The sequence below is a fragment of the Rhinopithecus bieti genome, unplaced genomic scaffold, assembly GCF_001698545.2.
Source record: "Rhinopithecus bieti isolate Rb0 unplaced genomic scaffold, ASM169854v2 scaffold_315, whole genome shotgun sequence".
NCBI classification, from domain to species: domain Eukaryota; kingdom Metazoa; phylum Chordata; class Mammalia; order Primates; family Cercopithecidae; genus Rhinopithecus; species Rhinopithecus bieti.
This window is the reverse complement of record NW_016803481.1, coordinates 2,867,022-2,892,655: the sequence shown is the minus strand read 5'-3', so window position 1 is coordinate 2,892,655 and position 25,634 is coordinate 2,867,022. Positions and strand designations below refer to the sequence as shown.

Sequence of the window (25,634 nt, the reverse complement as noted above, 5' to 3'; positions counted from 1 at the left end):
TTGGTGCAGAGTTGAGTTCAATTCCTGGATATCCTCGTTAACTTTCTGTCTTGTTGATCTGTCTAATGTTGACAGTGGGGTGTTAAAGTCTCCCGTTATTATTGTATGGGAGTCTAAGTCTCTTTGTAAGTCTCTAGGGACTTGCTTTATGAATCTGGATGCACCCCTATTGGGTGCATATATATTTAGGATAGTTAGCTCTTCCTGTTGAATTGATCCCTTTACCATTATGTAATGGCCTTCTTTGTCTCTTTTGATCTTTGATGGTTTAAAGTCTGTTTTATCAGAGACTAGGATTGCAACCCTGCTTTTTTTGTTCTCCATTTGCTTGGTAGATCTTCCTCCATCCCTTTCATGACCTCTATGACAGAAACATCATTTTACTGTAATTTCTGCATATTTATATACTTTAATTAATTTATAGCAGAAGTTACACCAATGGCTACCCATTTAGATCAGCCACGAGAAAGACCGAGTGACTGATGCAGTGGGATCCTCTGACACGAACATGAGACACTGGTGACTTCTTGCTCATCAGTTCCTTCCCTCATTCTCTAATTCCTAATTAATGTGAAGATGGTTGTGCTCCCTGCAGGGAACACAGGGAATGCTGATTTGCTGGAGGCTTTATTATACAATTCTAGTAAGTTTCTGCCCACAGACAACAGGTATCTTAACAAATTATATTTGCTATAAAATATGTGATATACTATAAAGTACCTTAGGTTTTCTAAATTCTTAATCTGCATCATTGCATTTTGCCATCCTTTTCTTAAAAGCAGCCAAACTTAAATGCTCATTGCATCAATTAGTAATCTTCTGGCAGATCCACTGAAAATGATATTTTCAATAATGGCAGTTGCACCAGAACTCCTGAAAGCTCTCCTGCAAGAATATCTCCTCTCCCATCCTTTATTTCCTTCTCCAGGAAAAAGTATTTTTTAACAGCTAATTAGTTCTCTTTCTCAATAGCTGAACACTTAATAACTGAGTTTCATTATGAAACAATTCTTGCTGTGTGAAGTAAGAAAACCAAGGGAAATAAATGGAAAGAAAAGAAACAAACACGAGCAGAAAAAACTAAGAGAAAGAGAAGTTGCATAAAGATCTTTATGCTACAAAAGAGGCAATTGCAGTTGCAATGTGGACCATGCAACTGCAGATCTCAAATAGAACAGGCTGGGGACATCCTAAAGTAGTGGGTTTCACCATTTTTCCCCCTCAAAACATGTATTAGAAGCATTCTGTGGCAACTTAATAATTTGGGCTGAAATAAGGTAAATAGCAGTACATGCTTGATCTTTCATGAGCACAATGAAATCAGCCAAAGGTAATAAATTATTAAAATAGAAGTATTACTGCAAAGTCATTTAACCATCATTTTGAATTCCTATTTGATCATCCTGATTGTTGTAAGCTCCTAATAAAGATTTTTATTGCGTCCTTCTCCCATATACTATATAAGCACAGTACTTAAAACTTCTTAATTAACCCTAGAACTTGAAGTATAATAATAAAAAAATAAAATAAAATAAACTTCTTAATCTCTTGCTTTCTCTCTTACTAAAATTTACTCAAGGTAATAAAAATCAATAAAAGATTGAAATAGTTATACAATCACAAATTACAGAGAATTTAATCACTTATAACCATTTCAACCAGTAAGTGAGAGTTAAATGAGATGGAACACAGATAATGGGCTTACTAGGAATTTTTAACATAGTTCCACCTTCTTCCACTAAGAGAGTATTCTGAAATCAAATGTGTACAAGCCACATGACTATAGGGATTATTTTAGAGCCACTTTATGTATACATGTATATTTTTAAGTAAATTGATTGAATATAAATATTTAAGCCAATAACCAGTTACAAGCTTTTGTGCTTTGATTATAACTGGTAATAAATAATTTCTTATACATGGCACTACTAAACTGAACATGTCACTCTTTGAAAATCACTAAAATTGTTATTTTTAGGTCCAAAGGGTTATCTCAATATATGGCAGACATTGTAGCTAAGCATTTAGCATACATTGTCTGATTTAATGCTGTGGGGATCTTCCATTTAAATGAGGAAAGGTGATATGAATTGCCCAAGGAAACCCAATTTGTAAGTAATTGAGGTAGGATTTGACCCTAGATCTATCTGATTCCCTAGGTTTGAACCTCTGTGCTGCACTTGTACTGATACCACTAATCCCAAAGAAGGGAAACGTTTCTTAAAGTGACAGGTCTCTAAGAGAATCTGACATGAAACATTTACCTAGTGATATGGTTAGGCTTTGTGTTCCCACCCAAATCTCATCTTGAATTGTAATCCCCAGGCGTTAAGGGAGAGACCTGGTGGGAGGTGACTGGATCATGGTGGCAGTTTCCCCACTGCTGTTCTTGTGATAACGAGTAAGTTCTCAGGATACCTGGTGGTTTTATAAGCTTCTGGCATTTTCCCTGCTTGCACTTCTATTTCCTGCCACCATGTGAGGAAGGTCTGCTTCCCCTCCACCTTCTGCCATGATTGTAAATTTCCTGAGGCTTCCCCAGCCATGTGGAACTGAGTCAATTAAACCTCTTTCCTTTCTAAATTACCCAGTCTTGGGTAGTATTGATGCAAAAGTAATTGTGGTTTTTGCCATCCTAATTCTCTCGTAAAAGGAAAGTATTCTAAGTCTCTTGCAAAAATTAAAGCTTCACAATTAACATAGGGACATTAGTGGTTGGAATGAATTCACTGAGTGAAGTAGGAAGCAAGAACAGAAACAGGCAAGAATAGTAGTCAAAGGTTAAGGTCAACATCTCCTGGCAAAATAGTGGTATTCAAAATAATGGCAAAAACTGCAATTACTGTTGCACCAACATAATATCTTTATAGCAGTGTGAAAATGAACTAATACACCTAGAAAATTTAGAAATTATAGAAAGTGAAATTTAATAAAATTAAAATTTCTTAAAGTGACCTGTCTCTAAGAGAATGTGACATGACATGTTTACCTAGAAAATTTAGACAGCACAGAAAGTGAAATTTAATAAAACAAAAAATAACTTTAGAGTGATCATTGTTCAGAGATAAAAGCATTAAGATGTTGTTAATATCCTTTTATTTTCCTCTTTTAATGCTTACTGAATTAAAAGAATAGAACTACTATCTGCTTCTATACAAGAAATTGGGAACGATAGTGGTGCTTTGTCTCTGAGCCTCATCAGGTCCCTACAAGTGTCAGTTAGTTTCTAAGCTTTTGCCATAGTTTTGGATTTGCAAAGGGAATTCTGTAAATGTGCTTAAGAGAAAGGCCTGGAGAGAGTTAAATTTTTATGCACAAGAAAATGAGAAACAAAATTCTGTTTCTGTGTTATTGAAAAAAAAGGATCAGACAAGAAAGGTGATTTTTTAAAAGAGAAAGAACAGAGGGTCAAATTATATGGTGGAGTAGCCAAACACTTCTAAGAACAAGAATGTTTGATTTTCAATTTTAAGTCATTTTTACTTTGAGATGCAGTTCTCACAACCTCATACACCTGTTACAAAAGGGCTTGTCTGGGTGGCTTTGTGTGCATAGCAAGGAAAGGGACTCAGTTCCATTTGGAGTCAATGACAAGGCCATTGAGAAATTGCACCAAAACATGGAGCAGAAAATTAACATTTTCTAAGAGGCAGACCATCAGAGCCAAAAGTGACCATCAAGCATATCTTACCTGGAAATTCACAGAAATGTTAGGGAAGGCATTAGACTTCAATAGAATATGGAAAGGAATGGACATTTGAGCTAATGTTTTCTGGATTTTAAAAGGCAGAATAACTGCTGAGTGTTATGTAAAGAATAAACTTATTGAGTGTCTGATATCATTTTAGTCATGTACATTGTTTCCCGGTTTTACCACTTTATGTGAGTCTATAACTATAATGAGATGCCACGACTTGTTCATCAGAATGGGTAAGACGAAAAAGAATGACACTATTAGGTGCTGGATATCTCAATTACCCTGATTTAATCATTACACATTGAATATGTATCAAAATGTCACACGTATCCCCCAAAATGTGTATAATTATATCAATTTATAAGATTTTTTTTAAAAGACTGAAAATACTAAGTGTTTTTTTGAGGATATAGAGCGATAAAATTTCCTTACATCATTATTGGGAGTGTAAATGAAAACTGCAACTCTGGAAATGGTTAGGGTTTGAAAGTTTACCCCACAGCCCATCATTTGCTCTCCTGAATATATACCAAAGGGAAAATAGTGCATACAAGCATCAAAAAGCTAACTTGTCCATTCAGAAATTCCTCCTTGGCATTTACTGGGAAATGTATGTTTTCCAATTCTGAGGAAAATTAGTTGAGAAAGATGGGAAAAAGTATTCTAATTCTCTTGCAAAAATTAAAGCTTCACAATTAACATACAGACATTAGTAGCTGGAAGGAATTCACTGAGTGAAGTAGGAAGCAAGAACAGAGACAGGCAAGAATAGTAGTCAAAGGTTAAGGTCAATGTCTCCTGGGCCTGTGCAGGAGCATATGGGTAGGAAATGGTCAGGATCTCATGAATTAGCAGTGCTTGTACTTGCGGCCATGTTCAAGTCTGTGTTCATGGCCCTGTCTGCACTCTTGCAAATAAAATAAACACTAGTACACGTAGATTAATATAATACTTTATAAATCCTGGGAGGATGTCCCAAGAAACAAAAAAATTTTGAAAGCAAAAGAAGCCCTAAATTGTCGATATTGACATGTGTTTCTGTGTAGCGCTGTTAACCTTTCAAGGAGATCTACATGGTATTTGAATACTACTGAATAATGTTTGCTGGCACTTTTCAGTGTTTGAGTATTGGCTATAGGCTTCAGTTCTAAGTAAACATTTACCAAAAGAAAAGACAAAGAGAAGAAGATGTGAATGTTATGAAATACTCCAACATGGAATCAGAAACTGATCTAAATCTGAACTAGTAAAGACGATAGCATTTTCCATAATAAAATGAAAATCACAGCAGGCAGACAAAATATTTTCCTCATTTTAAAAAATAAGCTTATATGAAGCAACATGTACCCCAACAGCCAAACTAAAGATGCTTTTGCTTGCAGTCAATGATTCAGCAGTGCCATGACAAAAATGAAAGAAATTGCTACACATCTTTGATATTTCTCATAAAACAAAGATCAGGATTACCTGAGAGAAAATTAAGACTGATTTTGTTTAAAATCTTTATTTTTAAAATAGCTTTAGAATAATTGTGATATTATCTTTCAACCTTTAAAATGATTATTGGGCATTAATTTTGTGTTAATAATCCCTTCTTTTAATGTTTTCTGGTGTCATATTCTTTAAGGTATAGAATATATTTACATTGTATTGAAACACATAATCTTGTCATAGTATCTTGGTTGATAATAATAATTAACTATGCATGTATTACATACTTTTTTAAACCAAAAAAAAAAAAAAAGCCTCTGGAACTTTCAGTATAACCCTGTTACAAAACAAGTGTTTGAATCTTTATTATGGCCTTCCATTATTATTTTAAAATATAAATAAAATGTAATGAAAAACACAACTTATGATTTCAGAAATTCTGATTTCTTATCCACAAGTTCCAAAATTACTAAAGTTAAGGAATTTGGAAGCACTACAAAAAGTCATATAAAAGAACAACTCTAGCTCTATTCATAATAAATAAGGCTAGAACAACCCCTTATCAATATTTCCTCTAAATGATAGCTCTAATTATAAATAAAGCACATGTCCTTGTCAGAATGTTTCAGTGAAATGAAACCGATCAGTGATAGACAAATCAGCTTAAACAGCTCTACTTGCACTAAAAAGAATGTTCATTATGGATGGAGCTGGAGGCCATTACTCTTAGCAAATTTATGCAGGAAGAGAAAACCCATATACCACATGTTCTAACTTAGAAGACACGAAGAAAGGAACACTGGGGCCTACTTAAGGGTGAAGGGTGAGAGGAGGGAGAGAAAAAAAGAAAACAAGTTAAAAAAAAAAAAAAGAACGTTCATGTATAAAAGCCAATCCAGAAAAAGGTCGAAATACTTTCTCATTTATCCTTTGCAAGCTGCACAGTAACTACCTTGTGTAGAGTTTCTTACCACTTCCAGTTTCAATTGTCCTGGTTCTAGAATTGTTGTTTCATATGCACAATAAAATTCTGCAATTTTAAATTTGATCTAATTTTATTTTGACACAGGAAGTGAAAAGACAACCAACAAAAGGGGAGAAAATGTATGAAAATCATATTTCTAATAAGGCCTATTATATACAGTATATGAAGAGCTCTTACTGATCAATAATAAAGATAAGTAACCTCATTTAAAAATCAGCAAAGGATTTGGGTAGATATTTCTCTAAGATATACAAATATATGATAAGCACATGAAAAAATGTTCAATGTCATTAGTCATCAGGGAAATACAAATAAAAGCTACAATGAGATACCACTACCTACACACTGTAGTAGCTATCATCAGTGACAGACAGAGACAGACAGAGACAGACAATAACAAATGTTGGCAAGGAAGTAGAGAAATTGGAACCTTCATATATTGCTCTTCAAAATGTAAAATGGTGGAACCAGTTTGGAAAACAGTCTGCTAGTTCCTTAAAGCATTAAGCATAGATTTTACATATAATACAGGATTTTACTCCTAGGTATGGACCCAACAGAATTATAATCATATGTCCACACAAAAACATACACACGAATGTTCATAGCAGCATTATTCATAGTAGCCAGAAAGTGGAAACAGCCCAAATGTCCATCAACTAATAAATTAATAAGCAAAATGAGGTACTGTTGGCACTCTGTATCCTAGAGTTCCATAGCTGAGGATCTGACCACTATTCAAAAATATTCAAAGAACAACTGTCAAGAGTGGTGGTGTATGTCTGTAGTCTCAGCTACTCAGGAGACTGAGGAGTGAGGATCGCTTGAGCCCAGGAGTTTGAGTTCAGCCTGAGCAACACAGCAAGACGCAATCACTAAAATAAAAAAAGAAAAGAAAAAAAGGAAAATAATTTAAAATAGCAATACAACTTATAATAAAATATAAGTCAAAAATACAATATAACAACTATTTAGATAGCATTTACATTGTGTCTAGTATTAAAGTATGCAAGAGGATATATGTAGATTGTATGCAAATACTATGCCATTTTATATAAGGGACTTGAGGATTTTTGGATTTTGGTGTCGGGATCAGGAAGAGTTTCTGGAATCAATCCCCCATGGATACCAACGGATGACAGTATATACATACAATAAAATATTATTCAGCCTTAAAAAGGAATGAAGCCTTGGAAACATATTAAGTGAAAGAATGAGACACAAAATGTCATATATTGAAAGATTCCATTAATGTGAAAATGCCCAGAAAAAGCAAATCCATAGAGACAGCAAGCAAATTCATGGTTGCCAGGTGCTGGAGGGAGGAGAAAATGGAGAGTGACCACTGATGGATGCAAGGCTTCTTTCTGAGGTGGTGAAAACGTTCTGGAATGAGGTAGTGGTGATGGTCCACAACTTTGTCATTATACTAAAATATACACTTTAAAGGGGGCATTTTATGGTGTGTAAATTATATCTCAATTTTTTTTTTTTTTTTTTTTTTTTGAGACAGAGTTTTATTCTTGTTGCCCAGGCTGGAGTGCAATGGCACAATCTTAGTTCACTGCAACCTCCACCTCCCAGGTTCAAGGGATTCCTGCCTCAACCTCCCAAGTAGCTGGGATTACAAGCGCTTGCCCCCACGCCCGGCTAATTTTTGTATTTTTAGTAGAGATGGGGTTCCACCGTGCTGGTCTGGCTGGTCCTGAACTCCTGACCTCAGGTGATCCACCCACCTCAGCCTCCTAAAGTGCTGGGATTACAGACGTGAGCCACGATGCCCAGCCCTCAATTTTAATAATAGTGTATATCCAGGAGACGGGGTGAAATTATTACAGGAATAGGAATAGATAGAAAATGCCTAAGGACTGAGACCTGGGACATTTCCATGCTTAGTGTGGATCTGGACATTATGAGTAACCATCAAAGATATCTACAAAGGAGTCCCAGTAATATTTTTTAAACATACCCCAAATTCATTAACTGTCTTTCCATAAAAGTGTACTAGCTTGGCTTTTCATGGCTTATTTATAATGAATAGAATGTGGTAGCAGTGTAAAATAAAAATTTTCCACCATATTCTTGCTAAAAGGTGGCAAGCTATACATAAAGATCCACTGACAAGTCTCACATTAGAAAAAGATAAGTGTCATAAAGCATTCACATCCATAAATATATAAGAAATTTCTATAAATTAGAAGAAAAAAGACAATCAAAAATGAGGACAATGAACAAAAATGATAAACAGGTAACTCAGAAAATAGGAAACACAAATGGCCAATAAACACATTAATAATATTCTGAATATTATTAGCTGTCAGAGCTATACTAGGTTAGACAGCAACGAAGTAGCTATACTCTGTGGGTGAAGCTATAAATGGGTACCATCAGTTTGTGGAACAATTAGGCATTATCTTGTAAAGTTGAATACGCATAACATATTACCCAACCATTCCATCCCCGGGTAATTATTGAGACACTCCTTCACACATACAAAAGGAGATTTATGCAAGAATGATCATAGCATTTTTCTGCATCACAATAAAACAAACAACCCAAATGTCCACAAATCAAGAATAAATAAGTTTTGTATAAGCACAGCATAGAATTTCTATCTCAGCATAAGTCAAAGAAATATAGCAACACACTTTGTCATAGATGAATCTTAGATGTATCATGTAAAACGGACACAGTGAGTCTCTAAGAACCACATACAGAATATTTTTACGACTCAAGAACAAACCTGAGACATATTACTTAGCAATGCATGAATTTATTTATGCATTGGAATAACATAGCTGTGGAATAACAGCTATGGAATAACAAAATAAATATCAAGGCAGTATATTCCTTCAACAGAGGAGGAAGGCACAAGCACTGAGTTGAAGCACGCAGATAACTTCACATTATTGGTAAATTTGAGGTTCTTACCTTGGTCAGTGACATCACAGTACTTTTAAAAATGTTTCAGGACCTTTATGTACATTATATGCATTAATTGTATGTCTAAATGTTACATAATTTCAAAACACATTGAGAGAGAGAAGAGCCACAATGATGCAGAAGAAGCAAGCCCTGAAATTCGGGCTTAGTTCAGGAGGGTTCTTGGTTTCACCCAGGAAAGAATTCCAGGGCAAGCTGGTGGTGTTAAACAGCAACTTTTATTGAGGTGGCAGGGTACAGCAGCAGCACACATACTGCACCTTTCAGAACAGGGCTACCCCATAGGCAGAGGTGCCAAGAACAGCAGCTCAGGGCAGTTCTGCACTCATATTTATACCTACTTTTAATTATATGAAAATTAAGGGGCAGTTTATGCAGAAATTTCTAGAAAAACAGTGGTAACTTCCAGTTTGTCAAGGTCATTGCCATGGAAAGGGATAGTAACTTCCAGGTGTTGGCATGGCAATGGTAAACTGACATGGCATACCGATATCTTAAGGAAAGCTGCTTCCACACTGGACCTATTTTAGCTAGTCCTCAATTTGGTCCAGTGTCCAAGACCCATCTCCAAAGTAAAGTCCCACCTCTTACCTCAATAGGAATATCAGTGAGACCTGTATCTACAATTGTACCCCACAGCCTTCTTGAGCACCTTGGCAACCAGCCTCAACAAGGGAACTCACACACTGATAGAACAGAGAGACAGAAAGAATCTGAATCCTCAGATTTCTGTCTTATATAACGATATGAATACATTTATATCCATTGTTTATGTCAATTGCCCTTTTTAAATTCAAAATAAATAAATGCTCTTTTGTAGAGAAAAGCCAAAATACAGAAGCAAAAATTAAAGAAAATAAGACACCAATAATTCTTTCCTTCTCCCTCCCCCAGAAATAACCACTGTTAAGATCTTGATGTCTAATCCTTCCTCAACTTCCATAGGTTTTTATATTGTGTATGTAGTTCTTCTCCCTAACTGTACCTTGAATTACTAGAGGACATTGATTCATTTAACAGACATATACTGAGTGCCTTTTGTGTGTCAATCATTGTTCTAATAGGAATACAAAATGAAATATTCTGCTGCCTATCAGGGACCTATCCATGGACCAGCTGCACCCAGCTCTCTCCTCTCACTACTGTAGGCCTACAGGTGATGGAAAAGACCTCACAGTCTAGTTATGTGCCCTCCCCCCTACATAGCTCCTACAACTACCACCTCCTCCTCTAGCACCTAAGCCCCTGCCAAGCTCATCTTAGAGAATTTACCAGTTACCCGTCTTACCGCAATTTCTAAAACTGAAATTCTTATTTCCAAATTAGTATTTATTCATCTTGAGGCAGAAAAGAAGGTGAAATTAAACTAAAATAGGAAACCTGAGTTTCTATGGCAAATAGAGAAATACCCCACATATTTGAAGAAGTGTTTTTGTTAACTTGGGTGTAGTGTCATCACTAAATGAGGAGCAGTCTTAACACAGAGATTCTGCTGTATTCAGTGCCAGCTAAGCCCTTATTTTGGTAAGTACAAGCCAAGCCTATATGGGAAAATGAAGGGATACATTTTTTGCAATTTTCTGGCATTCTAAAGAGAATATTATTTCTAAAACATGTATTTCATCAAAGGAGCAACTTATGCATTGCTGCATTACCTTACAAGATTTCCTTTTATATGGATAAACAAAAGAAACTCTTCTTTGATCTCACACCAGCACAATGTAATTCTTTCCTGCACCAATCATGGTTTTCCCTATATCAGTTATGAGTGAACATAACAATGAGACTGTGCACGCATGGGCTCAGAATGAGCCATCTTCATCTTTCTTCCAGTCGACACCTTCTATAGGGCCTGTCCAGCCCAGCTTTCTCTTCTCTGTGGGCCACTTACCCCCACACTCAGGGTACTCATATTTGTACTATATGACATGGATCCCCTGGCCATAGCTACTTAAACAAGCATGGAGCGCTGACCCTATCTGGGGAAACCCAATTGTTCTTCTAAGATTTAAGAGCTGTAGTGAACCTGAGTGAGTAATTTGAATTGAGGACACGTAAACTGGTGATTAAGTAGGGACCATCTTCCACCAGGTGCACAGGGAAGCACAGAAAGCCTGACATGAGGACTGTATTGAGGGGTGGGAGGTGGAGAAAAGGAGAGAGAGAAGACACTCAGAGGGAAGCAGCTGGAAAAGACCCATCTGGACTCAGAAGGGCACAGGGCATGGCTGTCTTGCTTCTCAATGACCCTCCAGTTCCAGCTCCAGCCCCTAATGAGAGAGGCTCTGCTGACCTTACTTACAGAAGGTCCTATAATGCATCATCCCATGACTTGCTTTTTTTTCTTTAACATATTCAAGTGGGTTTCTATTATACAAAGCCAAACTGACCCTGATAACAAGTGTATCTGTCCAGGCCAAAGAAAAGGTGGCAATGTCCAAATTAGGCAATTTGAGAAGGCTTTCAAGGAGAGACTTTCTGTGTGTATGAGACAAGGTCTCACTCTGTCTCCCAGGCTGGAATGCAGTGGTGTGATCACAGCTCCCTTGACCTCCTGGGCTCAAAGGGCCACAGGTGCATGTGCTATCATGCCTGACTAACTCATTTTATTTTATTTGTCTTTTTTCTTTTTTTTTTTGTAGAGATGGGGTCTCACTATGTTGCCCAGGCTGGTCTCAAATCCCTGGACTCAAGTGATCCTCCTACCTCAGCCTTCCAAAGTACTGGGATTACAGGTGTGAGCCACACACCTTGCCCCTCAAGGGTCTATTTACAAAGGCATGAGTGTTTATAAAGAAACCACAGGAATAGTGCAGTACTCTTGGGATAGTATCAACTTCTCCATCCCTAGGCCTGGAATAGTGACAGAAAGGGGAATGGAGTGACAGAAGCTCTGACTTTTGAGAAACACAGCCAGCCCTGGAGACACCACAGGGAGGGAGCCAGGGCTTTCAGTGCCCCGGCCTCTCTTTGCTTCCCTCCCTCTGACGTCTTATCATTGCCCCCCATTGGCCAGACCCATCAAAAGCCAAAAGCAAGAGAGCACTTCCATGGAAGCCAGTGCAGGGCAAGTCATGGAGGACAGGAGTGAATAGAGGGGCAGCAAGTAATAGCGAGCACAGGTGCCCCGGCCCAGGGTCACTTCTACTATACCACATGCCTCTCACAATGATAAGACTGCCATGTTCACTGATCTCACATTTTATTATAATTCATCAAATATTTATTTATCAGCTCCTACTCGTGTGGTATTATGTTTGGTTCCAAGAAGACATTGATCTCAAGTCAGACCAAGTTCCTATCTATGGGGTCTACTCTTATTTTTATATGGATCAGCTGTTTAAAACACAGAGCTTTTGTTGCATTTCTGTGTGCTTGTGCAATGTCCCTACTATCCTTTAGGTCTCATGCATATGATTAGGCACCACCTGAGGGGAATGGATATGTTGGCTGCATTTTCAATGTCAGAAAACCTAACATGGTTAGCTTTTGTAATGAAAGTTTTTATTTCCTGGTGGAAGAGATAAAAGGAAAGTTGTAATTTAAATGCACATACAAACACACACACACACTCCCTAAAATTCCAAAGTATTTGTAAGTGTAAGTGTGCACAAAAATTTACATTGGGATTGGTAGTCCACGAGTTGTCTTTCTTGTGTTTCTCTTTTTGCCTCTTAAAATTCCAAAGTACCTTGAATGTTAGGAATCTTGCTGGGTCCTATCTTTTTGCAAACCATCCAGCAGGCTTGTCGATATTAAGGATCCTGAGTGTCGCAGTAAGAAATCTGGCTTTTAACCCATAACCTAGTTGTGTCTCCATCCATCTGTACATACATACATACACTCATCCATCTATCTATCCATCCACTTATTCATTCATTTATTAAGTCATCCATCTAACATTAACTGTTTATTAACTTATGCCAGGAACTGATTTAAAAAATCTGAAATCATAAAAATGAGACATCTCCAACCTCAAAAAGCTCTAACAGGGGAAGACACATATTAACCAAGCATATTCATACCATATTGCAGGAATTAACATGAACTTTGTAATCAAGACATGAAAACACCCGGGGAAAACTTAAGTAATTAAGTAAAAGAAGCCATTCTGAAAAGGCTACATACTGAATGTTTCGAAAAATAAGCCACTACACAACATTAAAGCATTGTAAATATTTCTCTTATGAGATTTACTAATTTTGCCCTATCCTCAGTGTGTGTTTACTTCTTCCTTAAAACTATAAACTCCTGAGACAGGAGCCCTGGACTTTTCATCCCTGTTTCAGTCCAAATGCCCAGTGCATTGTATTTCAGAGGGTGGATGATCAGGGAGTATCAGTGAATGTCAACTGCATTATAAGTTTCCATAACAGGGTTTCTTTAGCTTCAGAGGATCTATGCAATGATATGCAAAATGTTATATTTATGAGCATAGGCTATGAAACAAGGTCCATAGCTTTCATCAGATTTTCAAAAGGTCCCATCTCTAAAAAAGGTTAAGGATCACAGTCCCATGGTTGAACTATGTATGTAACTAACTGATAAATTTCTCAGCACAATGCATGGCATGTGAGCCTTCAAAATGCCTTCACAGAATAGCAACAATGACACTACTATCAGAGGGACACTCACTGCATGAGGATATCTGTGCTTCCATCTCAGGCAGACTCTATAAAAAAAAAGGAAAAAAAAAATCTATGAATATTTTATTTAAGAGATAATCCCTCTCTAGGTTCACTTACATATTAAAAAAAAAAAGTTAGGTTTTATTATTGTAGTCTTTTCTCATCATCCAGTCTTGCAGATGTCCTGCTGCTGAACTCCCAAGGGGAACACTTAATGATCAATCCAATGTTACAAGAAACACTAGGGACACAGGAAGGACCAGAGACTGTTAATCATGTCAGATTACAGGAAGAGAGAGTTTGTTCTCCATTAAAGATACCTCATGCTGGGCAACAAAACAGCAGACCAGGGACACAGTGTGGGCCTGTAGTGAAATACTATAATTTTATGTTGCCTTGGCTTCCATTTTGAATATAAGTTGGACTTTCTCATACCAGAAGCAAGACTTAGTCACCCTTGACAGTTTCCAGTTCTCTGTCTCCTCCCAGTGCCTCAATGTGGTCGATGCAGATATCTGCTTTATACAACTGCCTCCCGGTGACCACCTCCCTATGGGACAACTGGATGCAACCTACCTGACCTGCCCCACTGACCCTACACCCTGCATGGACTGTGTAGACATGCTGCAGCAACCTACTGTCAGTCACAGCGTGACTCACGGAACTTGCATCTGCTTGCTGTAAACCTGCCAATTTGAATCCCCTGGTGGGGAACCTGCTTGAGTAACCCCCTAAATCCTAATATAGTCTCTGGCCCACAGGCCTCTCTCTATTTTGCTTCCCACTGGCTGGTTGAGTCTGCATGTCCCAGATGGCTCCCCACTCCCAGTTGGCCTGTGAGGCTTGCTGCCTCTTCTCTCCCAAGATCTGTGAGTAATAAACTGCTTCTGTTATTTTATGTCTTCTGCTGAGTTGCCTTATATGTTTCTCATTCGACCAACAGATTGGACCTAACTACTTTCCCCACCAGGGCAGTGCTATGGAATGGCTATCTTGGTAGGAATAAACTGGATATAGATGAGACAAGGGCCACAGAATGTCTGCCAGGATACACAAGCTTCTTGTGGTAGGGACACCTGATCACACGTTTAGCAGTTAAACATCAGGTGGTCCACTGGGACAAAGAAGAATCCCATGAAAAGCTCACTGTGAACATTCATGACCAAATTCCTGGATCCCTCCCAGCACAGAGCTAGAGTCTAAGAGCCACTCTTCAGAGAGATATCTCAAAACCAAATAAGAGGAAAATACAAGGCTCCATAGATACAAACAGATGTGTGTGCTCTCCTATACCTCCCATGGTTGAGCCACATATGCTCCTTTTTGTTGACCTCTTTGGTCTGGACAAGAGGATTAAATAATAATCTGCTCTAATTCATCAATCTATCACCCCCAATGATCACCTCCTCCCTTAATATCCTGCTGAATATATTCAGGTGAGACAGAGGACTCACCTGGCAAGTGCCTGCTATATAATGCCATCAAGAAATGTTAACGTTTATACATCAAAACTCTAGATTTTAAGCGACAGGTGATCAATTTACATGGTGAGAAGTACAAAAGTCTTTCCATTAATGACCCTGTGCAAATCCCTGCACTAAGAGGCTTGACCAAATTCTAACATGGCTTCTGGCAGCCTAAAGTCTTGTCACCCTGGGACAAACCAGTCCCCATGAGTTTTTGTCTAGAAAAGCTCAAGGCTGTCAAAAGAAGGTACTGTTTGTTGGGGCTAGCACTCAAAGATAAGTTACTGATCTCCCTTTCTAAGATCATTTACTTAAAAAGCTTACCATTGTAAATACTTCCTCTGTCCTTTTGAGATGCCTGTGTATATCCAACAATGCAGGAGTGTCTCTCTCAAGGAACTGAAGCACATTCCTTTGGAATGTAACCATCAGGAAAGACAGAGCCGGTCAGGTGCAGTAGCTCGTGCTTGTAATCCCAGGATTTTGGGAGGCTGAGGAAGGTGGACTGATTGACCTCTGGAGTTCGAGACCAACTTGGGCAACATGGCAAAATTCTGTTGCTACAAAAACTACAAAAATTAACTGGGCTAATGGCATGTGCTGGTAGTCCCAGATACTTAGGAGGCTGAGGTAGGAGGATGACGTGAGCCCAGGAGGCAGAGGTTGCAGTGAGCCAAGATTGAGCCACTGCACTCCAGCCTGGGCGACAGAGCCAGACCCTGACTCAAAAAAAAAAAAACAAAACAAAAAAAAAGACATAAATCCGTGTCCCAGTCTCATCTCTATGGGAAGGAGAAGCTTGACTTCCGTAAGTGCCAGCTCGCAGACAGAGGCTTAATTGTGTTGACACTGAGCAATCCTTTTTTCGGAATTTTTTACTTCCCTGACTCTGTTCAAGTCCCCTCACTCCCTCTCACTATTCCCTCATTCTCCCTTTTTTTTTTTTTTTTCAACTTTTATTTTAGGTTCAGGGGTACACAAGCAGGTTTGTTACATGGGTAAGTTCCTCGCTGCTGAGGTTTGTTATACAAATGATCCCGTCACCCAGATACTGTGCACAGTACTCTATAGTCAGTTTTTCAACCTTCGCTCCTCTCCCTCCCTCCTCTCCCTCCCTCCACCTTCTAGTAGCCCCCCGTGTCTGTTGTTCCCATCTTCATGTTCATGTGTGCTCACTGTTTAACTCCCACTTAGATGTGGTCTTTGGTTTTCTGTTCCTGCATTAATGACCTCCAGCTGCATCCATGTTGCTGCAAAGGACATAATTTTGTTCTTTTTATACACTGCTAGTAGGAATATAAATTAGTTCAATCACTGTGGAAAGCAGTTTAGAAATTTCTCAAAGAACCTAAGACAGAACTACAGTTCAACCCAGCAATCCCATTACTGGGTATATACCCAAGAGAAAATAAATCGCCCTGTCAAAAAGACACATGCACACATATGTTCATTGCAGCACTATTCACAATAGCAGAGACATGGATTCAACCTAGATGTCCATCGATGGCAGACTAGATAAAGAAAATGTGGTACAGATACAGCATGGAATAGATGGACCCCTTACATTACCTAGTCACCTCTGTGCAAATCCGAATGGAGCTCAGCTCTTCCCCCATTGCTATAGTTTACTGAATGAAATCTATTTTTACTGCCTTTAATGTCCAACTTTCTTGATCTTTGACAGTGGCTTAGGCATGATATGAGATGATTGGATAGCAAAATCCAAAGAGGGAACAGTTGTCCCCACCCAAGAAGGGCAAGGTTGCAGCCAGCCCTCAGCCAATGGGAATCACTATCCCAGAATGCTGCCCCTGGCCCCTGACTCCTGACTCTGTTTCCTCCGGCATGTCCTTCCAACCTTTCTTCAATGTGCACTAGCGTCTTCCTCACGCAGAGGGCAGAGTCACAGGGGTGCTGTCTTTCATTTCTTAAGCAAACCACATTGAACATTTATTTTGTTTCAAATTGTGCCAGGAATAAAAGATTAAATAGACAAGCTAGAAAAGATCTTGCTATCAAGATCATGCACCCTATTTGAGGTGACAAACTTTAAACAAATAAGAAAACAAGTAACTATAGGCTGTGATAAGTCCCATAAAGAAAATAAAAACGACTATGTGATAGAAATTGGGTGGGGTGGTACCTGTTACACAGGCTGGACAAGAAGGCCTCTTTGTCAGGTTCTATTTAAGCTGAGTTTTGAAGAAGAAAAGGTGCCCAGCAAGATATGACATAAGGCAGCACACAGGAACAGCAAGGTACACAGAGTGACTGGATTGTTGTGAGCAAGAGAGGTGTACCAGGTAGGCTTGAATGGATCCATTGGTAGGCATTTGAACTGCTTCTACCTTTTGGCTACTGTTGAATAGTGGTGCTATGAACACTGATGCCTATTGAGGTTTTAAGCAGAAGAATGACATGATCATATTTTTCTTTTAAAAATACCACCCTGACAGTTGTGTCGAGCATATAAGTTAATGGGACAAGAGTTAAGGTAACGAAGCCAGTTAGCAAGGGCCCAGACACCATATCCAGATAAGATAATGGTGTCTTAACCAAGGTGATAACCAAGATGCAAAAAGGATAGCTTTCAGAGATGGGCTTGATGGGACTTGCTGATGAATTTGGATGTAGGATGAGAGAAAAGGAAGAAACAAGGATGGCTCCTAGAATTTTTGCTGTCAGAACTGGAGATGAACAGGTTTTAGTCACAAGACAAAATTCCAGGGAGGGGCTGTGATTAATCGGCAAGGGTCAAATGCTCCTTCTTGACCTCATTGACAATGGGCAGATGAGCTGAGTCATGTAAGAATGGGACTATCCCACATGATGCGCTGAGAGGAGAAGGAAGGCATGCGGGAGAAAGGAGATACAGCTCCCAAAAGAAGAATATCATTGCTGCCAGAAGAAAGTGCGATTTTGACAGGTAAAACAAGAGATGTTTACTATAGGTCCCTAAAATTTATTAGTCTTCTTAACTTGTGAACTGGGTTGGAACACACATGTGACTTAGAAGTTCTTTTACATCTTTCACTTAAGATTGTAATAGTTTTCTCCTCCCCTAGGTCCACACCATCCAGGGGACACGATGCAGGGCAGAAGGAATTGAAGATGGAAAAGGACATTCACACTCTACCAAGCCTCTGGCAGAACTAGGCTGTGTCCAACTGTGTGTCCTCTACCCTGGGCTCTAGAGTAAGCGTGCTTGGCCTCCCAAAGGTGTAGAGGTCCCAACAAGAGACCCCAGGGCCTATCTTATCACCAAACTGGGTCATCAGGGGGAGACAGAAGAGGACTGAGAAAAAAGTCATCTGTCATAAAAGAGTGGAAGTGTCCACTTCCATATACAGTGTAATCCTGTTACTTAACTCTAACTCCTCTAACTACTGAGAGAACAAGTCTCTCCCAGGCCAGCTTGATTGGCAGAACCTAAGTTCTCAAAGTTTTCCTTGACTTTTTACAAGACCTGACATCTTGACAAATGGAATCAAGATGGAGAGGGAAAGGCCTGAGATATTTGTACAGGTTCACATTGGTGTCCAGCAGGGAAGAGCAATCCCCTTAAAGTTCCTACTTAATTAACTCCAAGAGATGTGTGTCTTGCCACTGAGTTCAGCTCCAATAAAAGACGATCTCATGGGGGATAATACATGATGGTATTACAGGTTGTTCCTAGTTGAAACCAAGCAGGCTCTGAAACTTTTTAGCTCTCTATAAGAAGTCTGGGTGTACTTGGGCTTCTAAAGCAAGAACATCTTTGTAGCTTTCTAGTATTCCTTTGATTTTTATCTGGAGAACTTTAAGAAAGAGCCCTTCCCATATGTTCTCAGTGAAAAATAGCTCACATGTTTGAGGGGAAATTGTATTTCCTCAATGACAGATTGGGGACAATCTGAAGCTTTTTCATTTATTACCCTGGTAAAATTCCTAACAGCAAGAAATTAGTTGTGCTAATTATTGTTTCTAAAATCAGCTTTTCTATAAACTCTGTTATAGAAGCTATTGAAAATTAAAAGAAAAAATCATGGAAAAGAGGCAGCCATAAAAATTATGGGTTAAATATAAACAAGCCACTTAATTTCACTAAGATCTAGTTTTCTAAATTAAGATGCTGGGCTTCCTGTGAGTAGGTTAATGCCTTAATGATGTGGGTTTTCTGAGCAAATGGGATCAAACTGTGAATGCCCTCTCTGCTCTTAGTTAGAACCAACCTTACACACCTACAACCCAGTTCCTAGCTGGGACCAACCTGTGATCATTCCTCTTGGCTACTCAAGGACACCTCTCCAGCAGTAGTTTCCTCTCTCTTCTCCACTATTCTTTCCCCTTCTATATTGAATCCTTCCCTCTCTACTAGGTCTTCTCCAAACATTGTTTTTCTAGCTTACCAACCACCATATTTTGACCTCCCTGTGCTCTTTGGGTACCACCCAATTTGTCCACTTCCCTTAGAGCTTGACGCCTTGATAGTGATTGCTATCTCTCAATTATCTTCTCTCCATTCTCAAAACTATTCCAGTCCAATTTTTGCATCTGCCCCCAACCCCAGCTTTATCAAAATTGCTATTATAAGGTCACCACTGGCCTTCACATTGCTACATTCAGAGATCAGTTCTCAATCTGCACCTTACTTGAAACATTTTTATTCACTAGGCTTCCAAGACAACACACTCACCTGGTTTTCTTCCTACTTCAATAGTTGTAGTTGCTCAGTCTGCTTTTCTGGGTACTCTTCACCTTCCCAACCTCTTACTCAATATTGTAGAACTTTGTATATTCTCTGTATATTCACCATTTTGAAATTTCATCCAGTCTCAACCTATATTTTGACAACTCCAAAATTTATATCCTCAGTCCAGCCTTCTTTCTAAACTCCAACTGCTTCTTTAATCTCTCCATAAGCTTGTCTACTAGGCATCTCAATTTAATATGCATAAAATTAAATTTAATCTTCTCCCTTCAATCTGCCATTCCAGCAGCTTTCCACATTTCATAAATTTTAACTGCATCCTTCTAATGGCTCAAGAAAAATGAACAAAAAAACTTGGAATTATCCTTGCTTCCTCTTTTTCTCTCACATCCCATATTTAATTCACCAGCAAACCTTTGGCCATATCTCCAAATTATATCAAGAAACCTAACCAAATTTTACCACCACTGCTGCTTCTACCTTGATTCAAGCCATTCTTCTTACTTGCCTGGATTATTATAAAAACTTCCTTATTTTCTCCTGCTTCCACTTTACCCTTTTTTAGTTTACTCTAGGCACAATAGCCAGAGTAAGATTGTTAAAATATGCCAGATCTTTTTTCATTCTGCTCAAAAATCCTCCAATTTCTTCCTGTCTTACTCAAAGTAGAAGACAGTGGTCTCACATTAGCTGAAAATGAGCTGTATGATCAGATTGCCTAGTTAATCTTTTGAATCTCATCTCCTGTGTTTCATCCACGCACCCTGTGCTCCAGCCACACTGATTCCTGTGTTGTTCCTTTTTTTTTTTTTTTTAATTATACTTTAAGTTCTAGGGTACATATGCACAACATGCAGGTTTGTTACATATGTATACTTGTGCCATGTTGGTGTACTGTACCCATCAACTCGTCAGCACCCATCAACTCATCATTTACATCAGGTATAACTCCCAATGCAATCCCTCCCCCCTCCCCGCTCCCTATAATAGGCCCTGGTGTGTGATGTTCCCCTTCTCAAGTCCAAGTGATCTCATTGTTCAGTTCCCACCTATGAGTGAGAACATGCTGTGTTTGGTTTTCTGTTCTTGCAATAGTTTGCTGAGAATGATGGTTTCCAGCTGCATCCATGTCTCTACAAAGGACACAAACTCATCCTTTTTTATGGCTGTATAGTATTCCATGATGTATATGTGCCACATTTTCTTAATCCAGTCTGTCACTGACGGACATTTGGGTTGATTCCAAGTCTTTGCTATTGTGAACAGTGCCGCAATGAACATACGTGTGCATGTGTCTTTATAGCAGCATGATTTATAATCCTTTGGGTATATACCCAGTAATGGGATGGCTGGGTTATATGATACTTCTAGTCCTAGATCCTTGAGGAATCGCCATACTGTTTTCCATAATGGTTGAACTAGTTTACAATCCCACCAACAGTGTAAAAGTGTTCCTATTTCTCCACATTCTCTCCAGCACCTGTTGTTTCCTGACTTTTTAATGATTGCCATTCTAATTGGTGTGAGATGGTATCTCGCAGTAACCAAAACAGCATGGTACTGGTACCAAAACAGAGATATAGACCAATGGCACAGAACAGAGTCCTCAGAAATAATACCACACATCTACAGCCATCTGATCTTTGACAAACCTGAGAAAAACAAGAAATGGGGAAAGGATTCCCTATTTAATAAATGGTGCTGGGAAAATTGGCTAGCCATAAGTAGAAAGCTGAAACTGGATCCTTTCCTTACCCCTTATACGAAGATTAATTCAAGATGGATTAGAGACTTAAATGTTAGACCTAATACCATAAAAACCCTAGAAGAAAACCTAGGTAGTACCATTCAGGACATAGGCATGGGCAAGGACTTCATGTCTAAAACACCAAAAGCAACGGCAGCAAAAGCCAAAATTGACAAATGGGATCTAATTAAACTAAAGAGCTTCTGCACAGCAAAAGAAACTACCATCAGAGTGAACAGGCAACCTACAGAATGGGAGAAAATTTTTGCAATCTACTCATCTGACAAAGGGCTAATATCCAGAACCTACAAAGAACTCAAACAAATTTACAAGAAGAAAGCAAACAACCCCATCAAAAAGTGGGCAAAGGATATGAACAGACATTTCTCAAAAGAAGACATGCATACAGACACACGAAAAAATGCTCATCATCCCTGTGTTGTTCCTTATGAGTGGTGAAGTGGGAGATGAAATACAGTCACAGGTTCTTTGAGACTGCTCTAATTGAGGAGTAGGGTCTGTGTTAGTCTGAATAATGACTGCCCCACCCCACCAAAGATGTCTACATGCTAATTCCCAGAATCTGTGAACATTACCTTATAGGGCAAAAAGGATTTTGCAGATGTGATTCAGTTAAGAATCCCAAAAACAAAGGGACACAAGACAACTTTTCAAAGTGATGAACATGTCTATTACCTTGATTGTGGTGATGATTTCTTGGGCATATGCCTAGGTCCAAACTCATTAAATTGTATATATCAAATATGCACTTTATTGCATGTCAATTATACCTCTTTAAAGCTATTTTTTTAAGTTAAGGATCTTGACATAGGGATATTGTCCTGAATTTTCTGGGTGGGCCCAATGTAATCACAAGGGTCACTATAAGAGAGACCCAGGAGAGTCAGAGTGAGAGCAGGATGTGTGAAGGCTCCCACACACTGCTGGCAGAAATTAAATGTTACCACTAATTTGAAAAAGTGACCCTTTTTTCAAGTTAAACCTACATCTACTATATGACCCAGACATTCCACTCCAAGTTATTTACACGAGGACTGGGACATAAATGTTCGTAGTCGCTTCATTCATTCACAAAAGTTAAAAACTTGTAATGAACCAAATATTCCTCAACAGGCGTTAAACAAACAGATGTTAAGTAAAATAAAGATTTGTAAACTGAGGTATATCTGTACAATGGAGAAGTAGTCAGGTTTTTTTTTTAAAGGGGCAAATAATTGATACATACAAAATCATGGATGAATCTCAAAACTACTAAAAGAAACTCATAATCTGGTTTATGGTGAAAAGAGAGTATCAGTGGTAGCCCATGGCCAGGGCTGAAGAGAGAAAAGATGGCAAAGGGAGCTGGGGCAGCTTTGAGGGTGATGGACGCATTCTACGTCTTGATGGTGGCAGTGGTTTCCTGGGTGTGGCAATGGTTTTCTGCACTTATCAGAGCTCACTGAATTACATTTTACATTGATACAATTTATTGTACATAATTACAGTTCAATAAAATTGATTTTTTAAAACCTTAATAAGAAGGAAGAAGTGCAAAATACAACAAAACAGTTTAATTATATTACAAATGTATGAAACAAACTCACTGAAAGGGCAAAGGTGTGGACTTAATTGGCTTTGGAAATGAGTGGAGTCTGTAAGACTAAAGACAAAAGAAACTGCACATGAGCACTGTGGTTCAGTTGATAAAAGTGTTTCCCACAGGAACATAGGTAAGTAATTCTGATAGCACTGCACATGTATAGTGAAACTGAAGGATTAGAAAAATGGATGACAGATGATGCAAGCTATGTTTCTCACTGTTGGAGTGGAAGGTTACAGATAAGTAAGGGAAGAAGGCTGGATAACAATGGATTAGATAATGTGCATAATAATGGATTAAAGTCAATGACATCAGTATGAACTCAAGTGTAGCTTCATATAGACACAGATGGTTTCATATGGGAATATTTATAAATAGTGCTTATATATGGATATATATGACTTAGTAAACACACATACACTGTATTTCCTTGCTCTGTCAGCTGAAAGGGCCAGAAGCAATGCCACCTGAGTCTAGTGCCCAGATTTTGGCTCCTCATATTGTCCCCCAATAAACAAAACTGGGGATACTCAGAGGAAAATGTCTGCTTCTAGGACTAGGGAAGGAAACATAATACACAAATGAGCCTGGAGCATCTCAGAAAGTAAAGAAGTGCTCAAACAAAAACAGAAAACTGCATTGATGGAGGCACATCAAAGGAACACAGAAGCCAACCGAAGGAGCTCCCAGTGGCCAAAGCTGGAACAATCAGAGAAAAAAAGTACATGAAGTAGTATTAGATTAAAATTCAAAAGTATAAAATAAATATTCATGAGTCTATGTTGATAAAAATAAATTGAATAATTGAAAGAAACAAACAAATAAACAAGGAAAGATAGACAATAGACAAATTTGTGCAAAAGTATTCCAAATAATCTATGTAGATACTATGCCCTTGAGGAGGTAGAATATAACCCTCTACTCCATACATGTGGAGTGTGCATAATTACTTCCTTCCAAACAGTGTGGTTATGGAAAGGGGAAAGAAGTAAGTAACTTACTAGGAAAGAAACCTGAAAACCAGTACCTCAGTTAGGTAATCAAGCTCAACACCAACAACAGGGATAAGTCACACTGATTGTATGTTCCCTTGATATGATGTGATGAGAATGGTGTTTTACCTCTGTGGTCTTGCTCCCACAAGCCTGCATCCCCCATCTAAGCATGAGACAAACATCAGACAAATCTCAATTGGGGAACCCTCTACAAAATACTGACTAGCATTCCTCAAAACCGCAAAGTCATCGAAAACAGAGAAAGTCTTAGAGACTGTCACAACCAAGAGGAGCCTAAGGAGACACAACAACTACAAGCAATATGGCATCTTGGATGGCATCCTAGAACTGAAATAGGACATAGGGGAAAAACTAAGGAAATCTGAATAAAGTATAAAAGCATGAACTTCAATTAATACTAATCAATGTATGTTCATTAACTGTAACAAATGTCCTATACTAACGTGAAATGTTATTAATAGGGGAAGCTGGGTGGAGGATGTATATATATAGGAACTCTCTGTACTATTGTTGCAATTTTTTTATAAATGTAAAACTGCTGAAACATAGTTTTTTCTAACAAAATTCCCTCCCAAAATATTAATAGCGACAAAGAGGGATACTACATAATAACAAGAGGGACAAACCATCAAAAAAGATAAGAGTAATCATGAGCTTTTGTGATCACACACATAACCTCGACATGCACATAACAATATCCGACCCAATTGCAGGGAAGCATCAACATAACTGAAATCCAGGTAGGAGACTGTCAGGCACCTCAAGCAGGAACAGAGTGATCAGGCAGATGAAGAGATCTGAGTGCTGGCTCAGAGCTGTCTGGAAATGCACTCACTGAAACAAAATTGGGTCTTTCCGCCTTTCCTTTCAGCAGAAGGAATGCACCTGAACTCAACTTCCCTAGGAAATAATGACTTACTCATGGACCCCATAGGCAGGCCAATAAGGAGGTCCCCAAATACCAGGTGCCAACAACCCCAGAGACAGCTTGCCCCAAATCCAGACAGCCTGGCCTCTAGTATTCTGTTTACTTCTCCACAGAAAAGCTGCTTTCCTGCTCTCACTCAACAAAAGGGGAAGCCACAAAGGGAAGGGATCCCCCCACTGGACAGGAGGTCCTCACTGCAGATCAGCTGCAGCTCATCCTGCAGGCCTCCCTGTGGGTGACGGAAGGGTGGAGGTGGTGTGGTACCCCCAGCTTTTCTCCCCTTACTTAACCTTGAACTCTTAAGTCTTTTCTGTGAAATCTATTCTTGAACCCATGTCTTCTAGCAATGCTGTGGAATTCATCCCACACCCAGATGGGGACCCACCTGATGTGACAGTTAGAAACTCAGAAAAGATTCACCTTGCAGGGCAGTCACCAAAACAAAAGTCCGTACTTTAAATAAACAGGGTTAGTCAACACCGAAAAAAAAAAAAAAAAAA

At 38.8% G+C, this 25,634-nt stretch overlaps 1 long non-coding RNA gene across 1 annotated transcript in view; it reads right to left on the bottom strand.

Moving 5' to 3' along the window:
- LOC108537231 (uncharacterized) overlaps positions 1–25,634 on the bottom strand; it is a 56,972-nt gene that overhangs the window by 20,785 nt on the left and 10,553 nt on the right. Inside the window, exon 3 of the long non-coding RNA XR_001887732.1 lies at positions 13,692–13,728. This is a non-coding gene — a long non-coding RNA (uncharacterized LOC108537231). The remainder of the gene's footprint in view (positions 1–13,691; positions 13,729–25,634) is intronic.